We start from the raw sequence: 16325 nt of genomic DNA on the forward strand, positions 1-16325 counted from the left end.
CTTCAAATTTTACAGATTCGAGTGCACTGAGCACTGTAGATTTCCGTGTGTCGGAGACTGACTAGCGCCCGTGGGAGCCGCCATGTTTGTTGCTTTCTACAAAGATTGCACACAGAACTCATGGCTCATTGGACAATTCATATCACATGGTACAGATATCTCACTGGCGCACAACTTTTGAACGTAAAACGGCAGGTTTCTTAACATACGCAATAAAAAATATAGTTCGATCTTTCGAGCGGAATTGCAAAAAAACTGCAGGAAAGTACATGGAGAACTTGTGGATCATTAATCTTAGTTAATTTATGTATTCAATGCTGTAGAGAAATTTTAGACCCGCAGTTGCTGGAACGAAACAAGCGAATTTCGACCTTCAGCTGATGGCCTATTATAAAACTCTGGAAGTGAACAGAAATACATACCTTTCAAATATTTTTTTTGAGATAAAAGTCTGTAAGTAAATCACGAGCATCGGTATGATAATTAATAACTAAGCATATCATTTCAAAATTTAGTAGAACACTAGTAGCGTGTATGACTTTGAACAATCATAATTGACATAACCGACGCTGCTTAACGTTTCTAACATACCACTATACATCCTCGTGAAACATTGGTATAATTGTTCTGAACCAAAACTTAGCTGTAGTTAAATTCAATGACATTAACGAATATCGTAATCAAATAATGTCTTCACCTAAAGGTATGTACTGAACTTATCCCGCTGTTACGTCACCATCTCGATGTACATTAAATATGAAACCGTAGAATGTTGTTCATCATGTTGCACCGTTCTTGTGTATGTTCATTTACTTGCGGGGCAAATGTTAATCATAGCACATACAACAGTCGTAGCAAATTTGTAGCAGGCTCCCTGGTTTACACTGGTTATGCTCATTTTCTTCGTTTTCTCCGGTGTAAGGAGAAGTTGGTCTTCCATTAAATAAAGCTGCATATGTTAACGTCATAGGTTGTTAAATGACCAAACCTGGAAATATTCGCAGAATTATTGGATACCCTGCAACTAACTAAGATATCTAGATATGTTATCACAAGCAAGTGACTGCTCATGATTAGTGAGTTATTTGTCGTTTAACCAGATTTCGACAATTTGTGCCCCATAAATGTAGTGTCATAGATATTTGTTTGTTAAAGAACTTACTTTAATCTTCCCTGGTGGACTAAAGTAACATTATGTTTTCAAGTCCTACTCATTCCTTTAACGGTCAAGTTTGCTACCAGCAGATTGTAACAAAACAGCAAAAAGTGTAGAAGTACACTTTTGCAATCCTTTCTTCTAAGTTCAATCTTACTCAATTAGTAACTCAAATTTATCAGGTAAATGTTTCTGCGACGGTTCCACGTACACTAATGTGTATAGGACATTAAATACCTGTAGTTTCTAGGACAGAAATGAGGATAAACTGGTAATATAACAGATGGTGACCGATGCGAAGCAGCGCGATTCAACATTGTTGTTCCTTGTATGGTTTTAAAGTCATACCAGACACTGGTTTTTATTGCCTATTATTTGAGTGTGGAGTGCATAGATAAACGAAATTGCTTGTGAATATCAGACTCACCGTTTTCCAGAGTGCAAATGCTGGATATTTTGGCGGTTGAATATAATTGAAGGAAAGAGGTGATACGGTATTGATAAAATGTAATAAAATTGAAGACTATTTTGTAATTTGTGAAATATTATATTCGTGGTTTGGAATAAACTGTAGAAGAGGATCTTGCAAATATATTCTTAGTGGCTCCAGATTCGTTTTGTGGAGTAAATCATTACCGATGATTCGGTGGTGCTGTGATTAAATCACTTTAAACGCATATAAACACAACAAGACCATAATACCAGTCAGTGTGTGGGGCAGTTATACTACTGCTTCGTTCTGTTGTCTAGATACCATGGTAACCAAATAACTGGACACATATCATGTGACGCTGTATACGAACACAATGTTGAAAAAAGATCATGCACATGAATAAGTTTTTTTTCTTCAAGATACTGCGTCACGGATATATAAATATATGCTAAGCCCGTGCCGTATATTGCTTTCTGAATTTTGTTAAAAAGCATCATACCTACTCAGTCAAAAATGTTTTTGGGGTGAAAATATCGATGCATATTTTTCATCTCTAGAATCTTAACGTTGTGACGTCACTGTACGCAGCAAAGTTGGTAAATGTTACTCGTTCTAATATTGTAAGTTGTGATTGGATTTGAAGGATCCCTTTTGATTATATTTTATGATTTATTTAGATTAGCGTGACTGACATAAACGTGTGGGTTTGAGCAGGCTTATATATGAAACGGCAGATCTGGTTTTAACTTGAAACTAAGAAACAAGTATGTTTTTCTTAGGTAGATTTTATCAATTCAATGTACTTTAACATGCAAGGAAAATTAAAGCAGAGGTGACTACATTAAAGGTCAACCTAAAGGTGTTAAATTTAAGATGGTATTGAACTTTCAAGAAACGTCTCTTATTACCACCTTCTTTATTTGTACAGTACTATGAATAAGCAGCAGCATTATGATACAAAAAAAACTAATGTTTAAAATAATTGCATTATTTCTTTCGTCTTTTGAGTATGTGAGCAACCCAAACCAAGTTCAGCTAATACATAGAGACAGAGCAATGAAGAGCTCACGCCGTTTCTGCCAATACTAGTCTAATAGACACACAGGGCGTATCGGTTACATAAACCCACTCTAAATATTCCTTAATTTACAGACCGTCGCTTCCTAGTCTAAATGTTCTTTGTCTAACGTTGAGCAGAGAGAGTCAACTATTTTAAAACTAATAATGTGCGCATGTACAAACTTCCAATTGAACATACATAGACAGGGTAAATTTAGAAATGAAACAAATTTGTGCAAGGTTTATTATATTTAGGGAAATGTTTAAATTGTTAACATATCTATTTAAGTATCCCCCTGTGTCTCTTATTGTATATTTTGACCAGACAACTACGTTTCCAAAACTGTGATGGATATCTTTACACTACTAACAATACGATAGAAACAGACCGTCTCAGACGAAGGGGGGGGGGGGGGTAACCAATGTGCTGCTTGTGGACTAAGCAAGGATTTGCTTTTTTTTTCTGACAACGATGTTCTGGGGCCTATCTTTAAATACTGCCCTCTTCTCCCTACTCGTCATCTTCTCTGTTGCCCATTGTATCCATCTGATCATCTCAGTGAGAAGTTGGTCATTATGACGTCACTCAATGTTTGATGACGTCACTCAGTGTTTGATGACGTCACTCAGTGTTTGATGGCGGCTTTAAAACTAACTATGTCTTCCCTATTAAGCTGTGTTTGTATTCATGTTATTAAGTCGGTGCATCTTACATTGACGAGTGTGTCTCCTTTATTGACTTTAGTGTGTTCAATATAGATGTGTGCTTACCTGCCAGGAGTAATTTACTGCGATATTTTTGAAGATATATCATTCTAACTTATACATTGTTTGCTTTGCCATATTATATTTTCCTGAAATTCATTTTCCAAATCTCATGAATATAATATTTCTCTTCCTTTCAGGCCTGTGACGGAAATGGCAATCTACCAGGAGAAGAGGTAAGAGAGACATAGATTCATGTTCCTGTTAATTAGTAACGGTAATTTTAATAATAGACACAGAGGTATTAATTAATGTTGAACAAAGAAATAAGGCCACAGAGTATTATACTTTGTTTCTCATAAGGGGAAAATTTATAATTGTTGTGTATTGAGCAGTGAATTTAGATAGGCCAGTTACAAGTTTATATCTCGTATTAATGATAGCACTTTTCTAAATGTCAAGTTCAGATGAGGTCTAAATAATCTTACTTCCTCACACACAGTCAAATAAATGTTCAACAAAGAAACGGATAGACTTTAAAATAAGTTTAGTCCGTTGTTACGGTGTGTTACAAGCCTCACACAATATTGGAAAATAACTTTTAAGCTGTTAATCCCCTCCCACCGGCAGATGCTTCATGATTATTTTATTTCACTCTGCTGATGTGCATATCATAATTCGTTAGCAATTCAAAAAGTATCAAGAAGAAAATTTCTTGTAGAAAATCCTTTGTTCATTAATTACTCCGTGACATTTTTGTCACAGTTTATTAATCGTGAAAGGAACTGATAAACAATAAACATTTTGAATCTCACTTTTATAGGGTAACAGTTTTCTCTACACACAAAGGGCTAACTGTAGAAGACTATACTCAAATCTCCCATGAATCTCTACCCCGGTATTCTTTAATATAATACAATCATTAGAATCATTGTTGGGTCGGGGAGGGGATGGGGATGGTTTAGGAGGGTATTCGTTGGGTTATAGCATCATGAATCATTGTGAAACGAGAACATACACTGTGTCATAAAATCACTAACTCGGAGCGAACTGTTGTCATATGACATGTAAGGAAACTACTGTAGTAAAAATGAACGGTTGATGTTTTAGTGACTGAGTGATGACGTCATACCGTAATCCATTACAGCGTGGATTAAATGTAGAAGGGGTGCATCAAGTAAGGTACAGTTCGGGTCCGTTCATATAATAGACATGAACACAACGGTGTAGGTAGCTAACGACACTATAGTGATTTGGATGAAGCTGCGGGCATGAGAGTTGACTCTTTTCCAACATAATCTTAAAAAATACATTTATTGATCAATATACTTCCCAAATGTGTGTCAGTTCAAAGCCTCAAGTAAGATTTCGAGATGGTTTACGTTGGTTCATATCTCAATTAATTTACTATTTATTAGCACAACCTGGTACAGTTAATTTCTTTACGGTGGTTTTTAGCCTGTTTTTTTTTTTCAAAATGAAAGCCAATTTTGAATATTGTACCAAACCTTTCTAATGTAAGTCAAATTGAGCTAGCAATGAATTACAATTATACATATTTTTCCTCTACATGAACTCTTATTTTGGAATATTCAATGAAAACATTGATCTTTAACATGTCGTTGCCTATACACATTTACAAACAGGTGACACATATAACACCAACTAAGGAGGTTCCATTTTGATTTTTAATTGAACTTGTTACATTATATGTCTGAATTATCCAGCTAACAAATAATGTTCTTATGGGCGTTTAGTATAATGTCAACGTTTGTTCAGAATGAGCATAAAAGCTGATTTCAAGTCACGTTTATCTTTCTTCGTTAAATTATTTTCAAATACGAATATAACGTACGCGTGCAGCTAAGGTGTATTAATGCTACATTAGCATTTTATATATGCGAAATTGTACTATAAGGGAATTGGGTGTGTATACTCACCATGTAGGCGACGTGATGAAGTATTTCTCCTGAAAGGCAGAAAACTAGCGGCTTGTAGTTCCATTGTTTCAAGGCGGAGGGAGGGAGGATTCGTCCGAATACATTGTTTAAAACAAGAGTATGTTACCCAAAGTTGAATGACAATTTAAATTTAACGCCACCCTATCCCTCTTCGTGGACGTCTTTGGTCCTCCAACTTTCTTCGGCGGAGTTTTGGAAGTCACTCATCGTTTAATAGTTGTAATACATCTTGATGTATTACGTATATAGACATCTTAGACATAACTGTAAGGTGTAACCATGGAGATACAGGAACGCTATTAATATATTACTTACATCTAAAGCTATTATCATGTTAATGGATAAAGGAAGCAAATTGCCCTTAGATTTCGAACATTAAACCGTCAATACGTTTAAAATATATTCATGAACATCGGCTATTTCACCTTTCAACGTCCGGATTACCTTTCATTTTGAAGTAAGAAACGCTATACTGATACTGTACAGAGAACTAACAATATTGTAAAAAATAAAAAGTAGGTAATTCGTGTTTAACGAGACATTCATTTAAATTAATTATGAGACTCATATGGTTAACACTGGATTCACGTTCATTGTAAAGTCAAAACAATAGAGCGAAAAACGAGCAAATAAAACATATATCTGTCAATAATTTGCATCACGTGACACCAAAAGTGTTTTCAGTTCGTATTGTCTACAATGTGTTACAGCTCCCAAGTATATTGATATCTCGTTCATCGTTCCGGACTTGTAAGAAAGTAATCTGGCTTTCAATTGCTTGTTTTGACAGGGTTTTCATTTGATCTTCTTTGTCCAAACTAAAAAAAATATTTGTCTCTTCTTAACTCACTTTCACTATCTCTTCAATTTCTCCAATCTCCCCCATATCTCCCATCTCTCTCAAAAAACAAAACGAGATCAAGTCTAACTGTTACTATAGCCCTACTACCAGCAAACTAACATGTTCCTAAACAATGGTACCATGGTAACCAGAGATGCCCGGATACTACGGGAAGGGGACAGGAGTCTATTATGTGATCGCGAATTATTTTTCGGAACAGTGATTTTCTATCACTATATATAGTGTATATTTTTGCATTGGGGTCCCGGGATGAATCAAGTAGTTTTAAAACTTATTTTCAGGAGTTTTTATGGCTTCGTAGCAATATGTCTCCAGGTCCAACACGACCACGGCCCATGGGTGTTAAGCGGGCTCTTGACCGTGGGAACATTCGCAGGGAAGCACATTCAGCACCCCTGAACATCGGTCTTAGCCCGCTCACCCCCCCCCCCCCCCTCTTCCATTCCACCGTTCATCTCTAACCTGGTGTTATTGGGATGGTTATTTAGACTGGTTTATAAATATGAACGAATTATCGATGATTAAATTATAGTTTGGGAAAATAAGCTAACGCTAGCTAACGCGCGGCCTACCCAACCTTTTACTTAACTGATACACGAAATGATTCGCTTGGTTTCAAAGGTCTAGAGGAAGAACGAAGAGGGGTGGGTCCAGCTGGAAATATATAAACCACATTTAAGGATCAATCTCAGTTAACTTCAGAATGAAGTCACTGGTAATTTTTAACACCCTATTAACGCTGCACCCTTCACCAGCTCTGGAACTCTCACCTTTGTATTGAATAATCACTTGAGTCAATGTCTAGTTTGATTTTTCTCCTACACTTCGTGAATTCTAAAGAAAATCACAGACTGAGAGATGAGTGACCTGGATATGATTCTGTAACGATAACATTAACGTTTGAGGGAATTGTCGATCTTTTTATAATGATGAGAATGTTAAACCCTGCAGCTTAATTGAAAATGGCTACTTAGGTTGACGGGATCAGCATATAAACAGGACGGAACATTTCCCTGCATCGCACCAATGTGTGATAGTACATTGGGTTGCATTGATTGAGTCATCGTGATATCAAGGGGAAATCCTATAAATAGGTCATTTGATGTTTACCGGCGGGGAATAGGATGGGGTGTGGAGATTAGTGAACTGATTCGCGTACAGTAATCCTGTTCTAAACATAAATCTCTTTTACAGATTGAAAGAGGATGATATCCTTGAGCTATGAGTCAATACTTGTTGACATAAACTATTCATATTTGTTATTTATATACTTATTTTCAATATTTCAAGCACACAGTCGAACTTGTTCATGTGTATGTCAAGTTGACTACTAAAAATATTCGCAGGACGTACACGTTAGAAATCACTAAAATAATAACTGAAATATTATAATAAACAGGACAGCGAATTTCAAGACATTTAAAATCTTGCACAGTGTAATGTAACATGAATCGATTTATCTGAAATAACACTTTTAATATGGATGAATATGATGAATATTGACAACATTTAACTATAAACTGCATTGTCTTTGTTTCTGTGTCATCTTATACACATTCATTGCCTATTCTTTCCCTCTTGTTTAGGGTTTCAATGAGAGGAGTTACCAGAGGCCCCTGAAAATGCGCAAGTAACTGTAAGTCTACACAGCTGATTACTCTCTACCTTAGTATTTACATTGTATTTGTTAACAGTGATTGTCTGCTACTTTTATTTGTAAAATCTTAATATATTAAAAATAATCTCCATCAATAATCAGAATATGTATTCCTATATCTGTGATTATCTAATTTTATATGGTCACTAATATCATTTGCTTCAACTATACTTGGTTCTATTTTATTTTTCATTAACCAAGCTGGTCCCTGATGAAATGTATGGAAATGAGTGATAAGTTCCCTCCATTAACAGAAACATCGTTTGCTTGTTCCAGTGTTTTTTTTTAGCTGGTGGGTTAAATTACTTGTTGGCTCATGGTATTTCTGGCGCTTTTTTCGGGGGTTGCTTAGGTATCACTTCCTCATTATTATACTAACAAGTAAGTTGTTCGACCAATTTATGATGATAACAATATAGCCTAATATTTATCAGTTTACCTTTATATTACAGCTCAATGCAAAATGCATGTTCATCTGGCGATGCCAATTATCAGCAGGACTGTGACGTCATTCACTCAATCCTCAAAACGATGGCAGTAATTTTAGTGAGAAAGGATCTAATAAAGATTTAGGTTGTAAACTGTTAACATCTCCCAAATACTACAAACAACGCCAGATAGAGCTCACACATGGAACTAGTCCGGTATGATTGTGACGTCATCAAATGCCTATATTCTCAAGACAATGGAATGGTGACTTCGTAAACACTGTAAATTTTACATTCATTGTGAATGGATCTTGTAGAGAGATTAAATTGTAAAATAATATTAATAAATACATATCCAAGAAATAAGTAAAATTTGAAAGATAACTGTTCAATTTACATTTTGTTTAAAGGATTACTTTATTCGGAATTTCAGTCTTTAAATGTTGTAGAACAAAAAAAAAGGAGTGTCATTAATGTCTCTTCAACTTTTCTGGTTAGGTAAGATAAATGTCCGGAAAACTCCTTTAATGCTAAATTGATGATGACGGCAGCCCCTTAGTACAGGCCTAAATATTCATGTTAATAATGTGATTTATACATTGGATAACTCAACAAAATCAAGTTTTGTAACTTCGTTCTTAAACCAAAGCATAGTTAGATGATTTCAACAACATTTGTCCGTGTAGAATTGTACTTCAATGTTAACATGTATTTGAGGCCATAAAAGCCTTCTCATCCCATTGTATTTTGTGTTGCGTTTGAAGAACTCACATAACTGTGTCCGTATTATATAATATAGTCCAGTTAATCTAAGTAAACATTAAACACAATGGTATGCTCTCTGTGTTTCATTTTTCGTTTTTATTATTTCCTTCCAGTTTTTATTTTACTGCATCTTTTAAAGTTTCTACTTGGAGAATCAAACCCAACGATCATTTTAATAATATGTAATAGGTAAGCTATAGATCATTTTAATATTACGTGATAGGTAAGCTATCGATTATTTTAATATTATGTGATATGTTAGCTATCGATCATTTTAGTATTACATGATAGGTAAGCTATCGACGAGCAAGTCACTTTAGGTCACTTAACGCATTTGAGAAAAATACATTCGAACTTGGGAGATACCGTTTCTATACAAGACTCGTAGATTTGAATAAGTTTTGAAATATTACGTTTTGCCTTCATTAATTGCTTCATATACAGTCTTGTTTTATAAGGTATATACGCAAAACCTTAAACAGCTATTGTTTTAGCGTTACATAATTTTGGCGTAGTAAAGCTGATAAGTAATCCTTAAATACAAAGATCGGCTCTGTAATGTATATACTCTTCATTTTATACTTTCATTGTTATTTTAATGCGCTTTATAAATGATTCTACTGGTTTCTTCCTTATTATCTTTATACTCCGATATTTTCCTTCGAATTAGAACAATTCTAAGACTAGCTAATACTTGCTCTAATTATTGTTATATTTAGTCATTAATTGTTACTTGCTTTCTTTCGTTCCTCCTTTTTCTATATTACGAATTAATCTTTGATATTACTCACGCGTAATAGAGTGAATATTAGAAGAGTATTGTTAAATGTTATCATAATAACAAAGACTGGTTGTCTACCGTTACACCATTGATTGTGTTATTCAAAATCATACTAACACATTGTCTTAGACATTAATTAATAGCAATGACATGTTTTGTTTTTTAACAGTCCAGTTATTTGTTCCATTATTATGATCTCTAATTGTGTTTCTTTGAAGACAATAGGAACACGTGACTTTGACGTATTATAGTAAGCTTTTAACATAATAGCAACGAAGATAAAGTTCTGTATATTGAAGATGAAACTTAAATGCAATGATCGGCTCTCCATACATATGTTTCATCATCTTGTATCGTTATTTTGCTACTTCTTATTAATGATGCTGATTGATGATTAATGCATATTCATGATCTATTCATTGTAATTTAGTTTTTGTCGTATTTACTTTAACCCAATTGGATAATATGAAGCCATAAAGTTTACCAATATAACCCAAGCCCGTCCTCGCAAAACTGAATGTATTTACAAAACTGCAGACACCGATTAACATATAAAATGTGGAAGAAATCACTGCGTTGCAGTATCTGTTTATGGTATTAGATATTTCCAAGGAAATGATTATTCCTTTCTTTTGTCTTTTTGTTTTAGTATCTGACGTATTTCTGTATGCTTGCACAATATATAATATTTGAAACCAAACACACTTGTTCCCTTTGAGGTTATCCTGGTCTCTCATTATGATACAATTACAACTGATTCATCCCATTTATCTGTTACTATTTCATAAATTCATCTCCCAGAATCTCATCATGAAATTATTGACAAGTATTGATATTGTAATGTCAATGGAAGTAATAAAAGAAAACTAATCAGAGAAATATTGTCAACAGTGTTATGTAACATGTAGTCTATGTACTAACTTGTAATTTCAACCTCTTACTCTGTTATGTCCTGCATCAAGATCACACAGAAGGTTATGGCTATACCGTCAATCTCAAAACAGGTGAGGCTGGTATAGTTGTGGTCGAGATAAAGACATTATTCTTCCCCTAATAAAAGTGTCGCTATCGTTCTGTGTGCCGTACATTTAAACTTTCTTTTCAAGTTCATCCCGAACTTTTCTAGAAACAAGTGTTGGTCCCGCCTGACCTCAGATGACCTTCGACAGAAATTGAGTGAAACGGTAGATAAAATATGTATAAACTAGGTACGATTCTGGCCAAGTTACGTAAGTTTAAGTATATAATTTGATTTCATTCAAACCAAACTAGAGTCTGTTTAGAACTGTTTATCTGCTCCAAAGACTTGGTTTTATCTGTATCTCAAAGCCAGAATATATTGTGTCTCACAATTTAATGTATGATCCTGTATAGTTTCATTTATATGACTGAGTAAATAGCCTATTTCATCCTTCATGGTGTGACTTTGTGTTCTGCAGTGCAAGAGATATATCTTCTCGTCAACAGCGCAGTTTATGGTATACCGCAAGCTGACATATTGTGGTAATTCATTCTAAGCAAGCGTTAGTATCAGATTGATGAAAAGTTCAGTGATAGGGTGATGATTGTTCCTATAGTTATTTGTTTACGTGTTTAATTAGTCAACGTACTTATAATATTCATTAAATTAATAAACAAAAGCAACAGAACACACATCAAGTTGCACGACGTTAGGAGTATTTGGTTGTATAACGAGAAAATTTGACAAGAAAACTGGCTGATCTTATTTTACGTCAGTGTTTAATAAGACCACCTACTAATAATAATGAAATAACACGAACTTAAGTGCAAGTTTAGCACAAGTGAAGTTTAGTTGATTGGCTGGGAAGTGGATGGGGTTGGGAATTTTGAATCATTAGCATATATGACGTCATCATCAACTGTTGGCATGTTAAATATGCATCAACATATATATTTCACGGGAAGATTAAAGTGGAGGTAAGGAGGAATGGGGGTGAGTGTATTGCTGTGCTTAAGTTCCATTATTTACCTGTAGTTCTGGGCTACATTCGCTTCAATATCTTACTATAAACAAAAATAAAACAATGTTGACGTATTTGAAGTATATTTTTACCCCTCTTTTGGGAGTTGGCAGGAAATATTGTTTAACAAGTAGAAATTTTAACCCAAAAAGTTAGTTGACCCATTTCGAGGGTTAGACAGGAACGGCATGGGTGTGAAAGACTTCTGTTACCGGAAAGATGTTACAACCTGATCATGTTGGGTGAGGTTATAAGGGAAAATAATTTAACATTTAACGACGATTTAAATTTTACTTTTGTGCTTATTTGTAACATTTTATTTCGTCTCCCTAGGAAAGCCATGAAGGTTAACTACTATGATAATATAATCAACCTATCTAACCATGTGGCTGCGGCCGTGCACCTGCTGAAAAAAAAATTGTTTGAACTAATAATACAGGATAAAACACATTTGTGTTATCTGACACAAATTTAGTGTAAGTTTTCACTGCTTTATTTACAAGCATTCTATCTGCATGTATTATTACATCGTGTAATGATATCTTAATTAACCTGAAGTTTCTCTTAAGAAAACGTTTCTTTACACATCAGTGATGAAAAGAAAGTGTTCCGCTCTTTGTAAACCATAAAGCAACCGTATTACGACTTACCAAGAATGTTACCTCAATCTTCAGAGTATTGACAATTATATTGCAGTCAGTCAAATAAGGTATATTGTTTTGAGTCGGTTAATGAGAGCAATTTATAAAGTACATAAAGCTTGTAACCTGTCGTCAGACCAGAGATATTTTTTTCTAGATTAAATCCTTTGAAGAACTTAAGTTGAACTGGAAACATCCAAACTTTAATGTACTGTTTGTTTGAATTAAGTATAACAATTTTAACGAACAACTTTGCTACGGTAGTCCTGGAGCGAATAACATATTTATCAAAATCAACCGAATTATTTGTTTTAAATTTACAAATAATATTCTATTTAGCCTAAAACGAAATAGTCCCACGTTACAGACTAGCATTCAATCTAAAAAGTGCTCTTAAAATATTTTGCATTCAAACTGAAACCATTTCTGTGCTCTGACCTTAACAATATCAGCATTGATCGCCGCACAGTTTCCATATCTCTGTGAATAAATGGTACGAGCGCCCTCTAAAATAATAAAGTTTGAATCACACGGGAGAAGAACACAACTAGCTTTTGATTATAACAAATTTACCGTAGGATGAAGAATGTGGATTACGGTCAGGGAAGTCAGAGTGAAGTTGTATGATAATTTAGATCATCCATGCTTATTTGAGATTAGAAAGGCCGTCCTGACATTCATTTGTTGTTGATGTTCACAATAATGAATATTCAAAGAACATAATGATATAGATATTAAACATCAAGAGAAACAACAGTGGAATCAGAGTAATGTACAGCTTACTACAGTTTAAGCTATTTATATTCCTCGGAGGTTGGGGCGGGGGAGTTTTGAGAGATTATAACCAATTTGATTTCGTTAAACGTTGTGAATACAACTATACATTTACAGGCTGAATTTAGTTATAGCTAAACCATTCGTTCGAACGATATGTTTATGATGGAAGTTAAAGGCCTAACTTGTTTTTATGTACATAATTTGAACAGGATGACTATCGAAATATTGCTCGTTATGGTCATTTGGCAAGTATGAATACAAACGATTAGTCCGGTTAATTAGTCCAAATTCTAGCATTCGATAAGCCTGCATTGTCGGTCGAAAAACCTTGCTTAACAATGATAAACTTCGAATGTTAACCAGACAATCGGTCTAATTTTTAACCAATGATCCAATTTAATTGCTTGTAAGCTTTCATTTTCAGTCGTAATACCTGGAGAACTGGTTCAAAACAAGACCGGCATTGAACAATGATCCAATTTTTCAGACAGAATTAAACTGGAATATATCATTAGTGGGTATGTTGCTTTGCCATACACGTGATTCAGGAATAATTTCGGCATGCGAGGAAACATCCGGTAAGATTAGTATAACAATACGCGTAAAGTCCTATTCTTTGTTCCCAAGAGAAATGAATGAAAAGAAAACCACAGGTGGCTTTGCAAACATTCCAGGCACAGATATTCTGTGTATAGTCATACAGTATTGTATTAATGATAGTTGAATAGGCTCGTTGCTCGTGCATCTAATCCAACATAAGCAATTTAACGTACGGGGACTGCTGGTGATAGTGTAACCATTTAGTTAAATAATGTTTACTTCAACGGCATCAATTAATTAGACACTGCAACCTTCTCATCGTGCTCTACGTTCATGGAAATTTTTGTGCAAATTATTGTCTTTGGATCAATATCCCAGGATTTAACCTTATGAATATTTCGCCATTATTTTGTATTCCAAAGTGATGTACCATGAATTCAGGATCAATAGTTTTCAGAGACCTATATATCTTTTCGAGGGCTGAGAAAATGATTCCTCATGAAGGAGGATTTAATTTTTTCGAGAGGACCACTTTGTTTTCATTCATGGATACACTTTAAACTATATAGTATAACGATACTCCTTATCAGGTGGTGAATTTCGTACGTAATTTTACTGTTCCTGACTTCCCGAATGTTTTTTTGGAGATTAACAGATATTGGGTGTCAAAGTATTGTCTCGTTGACCTCTCGTCATCCCATGTGAGTACACATTTCAATGGAAATCTTTGTTAATGTTGGTAATCTTGAATAAACGGTATTAGTTTAAACAACAGCAACAGTTCACTTCTCCAAGACCTAGGTTATTGTCCGATCAACAGCCAGAAACACTAGTTATCCAAAATTAGTTAACTTTAACTAGCCCATGATTTTCTTTAAAAAAAGAAGCAACCTTTAATGACCTTTATTATAATTAATTTTGAAAAATAAATAAATTAAAATAACGGCTTAACAAGTCACAGTATAATTATTTTTGGGGTTAAAAATGATGAACATGATCCGATGATCAATCAACACCCAAGCCCGTAATGAAAAAATATAATAAGGTGAATTATGTAAGACAATAGTCCTTCACTTTCTTGATAGAGGCGGAATTATTTAGTGCAGTCATTGTCTATCATTTGTGTTGAATACACAGAAACCAAAACCTTCATTTCCAGGGTAAGAAAAGCAATTCTTGGAAACTAAATCAGAGCCAAACCTAACTTGATATTACAAACGATTTAAACTATGTCACGCTAATGAATCAATGAATCGACATCCATTGTTTTTGCGTAATTCAACGGCGTTGTAGTACCTTCCATTAAAATATCGGTGTAATTAATTTCTTTACTAATAACAATATTAATAACATAATTTCTCCTTGAAAGTATAATGTCCAGTCAAGCACAATTATTTTTATGACGTTAATTTTCATTTGCAATGTTTAAAGCACCACTGTAGTCTTTACCTTTACTGCTTTTCCTTTTTCTCTTCAAATTTCTTGACCAATCTTCAAAATTACATTTAATAATCAGAATTGATTAAAACACCATTTAAATATAAATAAGCTGTCATGGTGAAAATGGATATTCCAAAGTTAATATTCTTTAGTACCATAATCAAATAATTTATGAAATATTTTAATTAATTTACTGGGATTAAACAAAAACATTAATGCAAGCGCGAATTGAAGACATTCTCATGTTTGCTCATGTTACTTCAAAATAATTTGACATTCTGGTAAAATATGATCGAACCATCGATAATATGATGTTATTGAAATATCAAACTATTCCGCAAATCGATATCAGAGATATTTCTATCATCGTTATCTATATATAACAGAACAAACAGATCTAAGCGTCGCTGAGTTACCGTATTCCAGTATAGACTTACATAGTAACCACTGAATTTAGTTGACAGTGGTGAATGTCGAACGTTATTTCCATTTTGATGATGACAGCATTTAAAATGATTACTTCCTGTTAAGTTTAATTTATATAATTTCCTTTTTAATCATGACATTATTATCGTTAAAACTTAAGCTCGTGGTGCATAGGTATGTCGGCCGTATTTTCACAGCGATGTAAATCTGCTGAAAGTTCGTTCAAAGTCTTCTCGCTGGTACCTTTGGGTATATTTCTTTCACGTTACTCAATATAATGACGGCCATTGCGAGCTCATCAATAAGACTAAAGGCGGTGCATCGCTTTAGGGAGAACGTGACTGCTGGTGGAAGAGGATTGTATAGCTATCAATGATATCAGTTTGACGTCATATTATCAGCATACTTTATAGTCTTCGCTTCCGTGTTCTTCTATCCTGGATGAAGTTTGTACGATTTTTGTTTATCTTTGGATATTTCTTGATAAATTCGCGACACTATAGAATGTTCGTCAAAACACTGTCCCATTGACCTCCTTTTTATGAAAGTACACTCGTTAACTAAATTACTTAAAAACAGTCATTGACTACAGGCTTCATACTTGAAAGAAAGTGTTACTTTTTGAACTTTTCAATTCTCATCCCAAATAGCGTAGGATTAATTGTGGACTGGTACATGGTATTGTCTAATAGACCTATATTGGTTGTAAGTA

The 16325-nt window shown here is 34.3% G+C and overlaps 1 protein-coding gene and 1 long non-coding RNA gene across 2 annotated transcripts in view; one reads left to right on the forward strand and one right to left on the reverse strand.

Annotated features, from left to right (window-relative positions):
* The window catches only part of LOC139970099 (uncharacterized), a 377392-nt gene that overhangs the window by 45933 nt on the left and 315134 nt on the right, over positions 1–16325 (reverse strand). The window lies entirely within an intron of this gene.
* The window catches only part of LOC139970066 (uncharacterized), a 114899-nt gene that overhangs the window by 5877 nt on the left and 92697 nt on the right, over positions 1–16325 (forward strand). The window lies entirely within an intron of this gene.

Source organism: Apostichopus japonicus, chromosome 7 (genome assembly GCF_037975245.1).
Source record: "Apostichopus japonicus isolate 1M-3 chromosome 7, ASM3797524v1, whole genome shotgun sequence".
NCBI lineage: Eukaryota > Metazoa > Echinodermata > Holothuroidea > Aspidochirotida > Stichopodidae > Apostichopus > Apostichopus japonicus.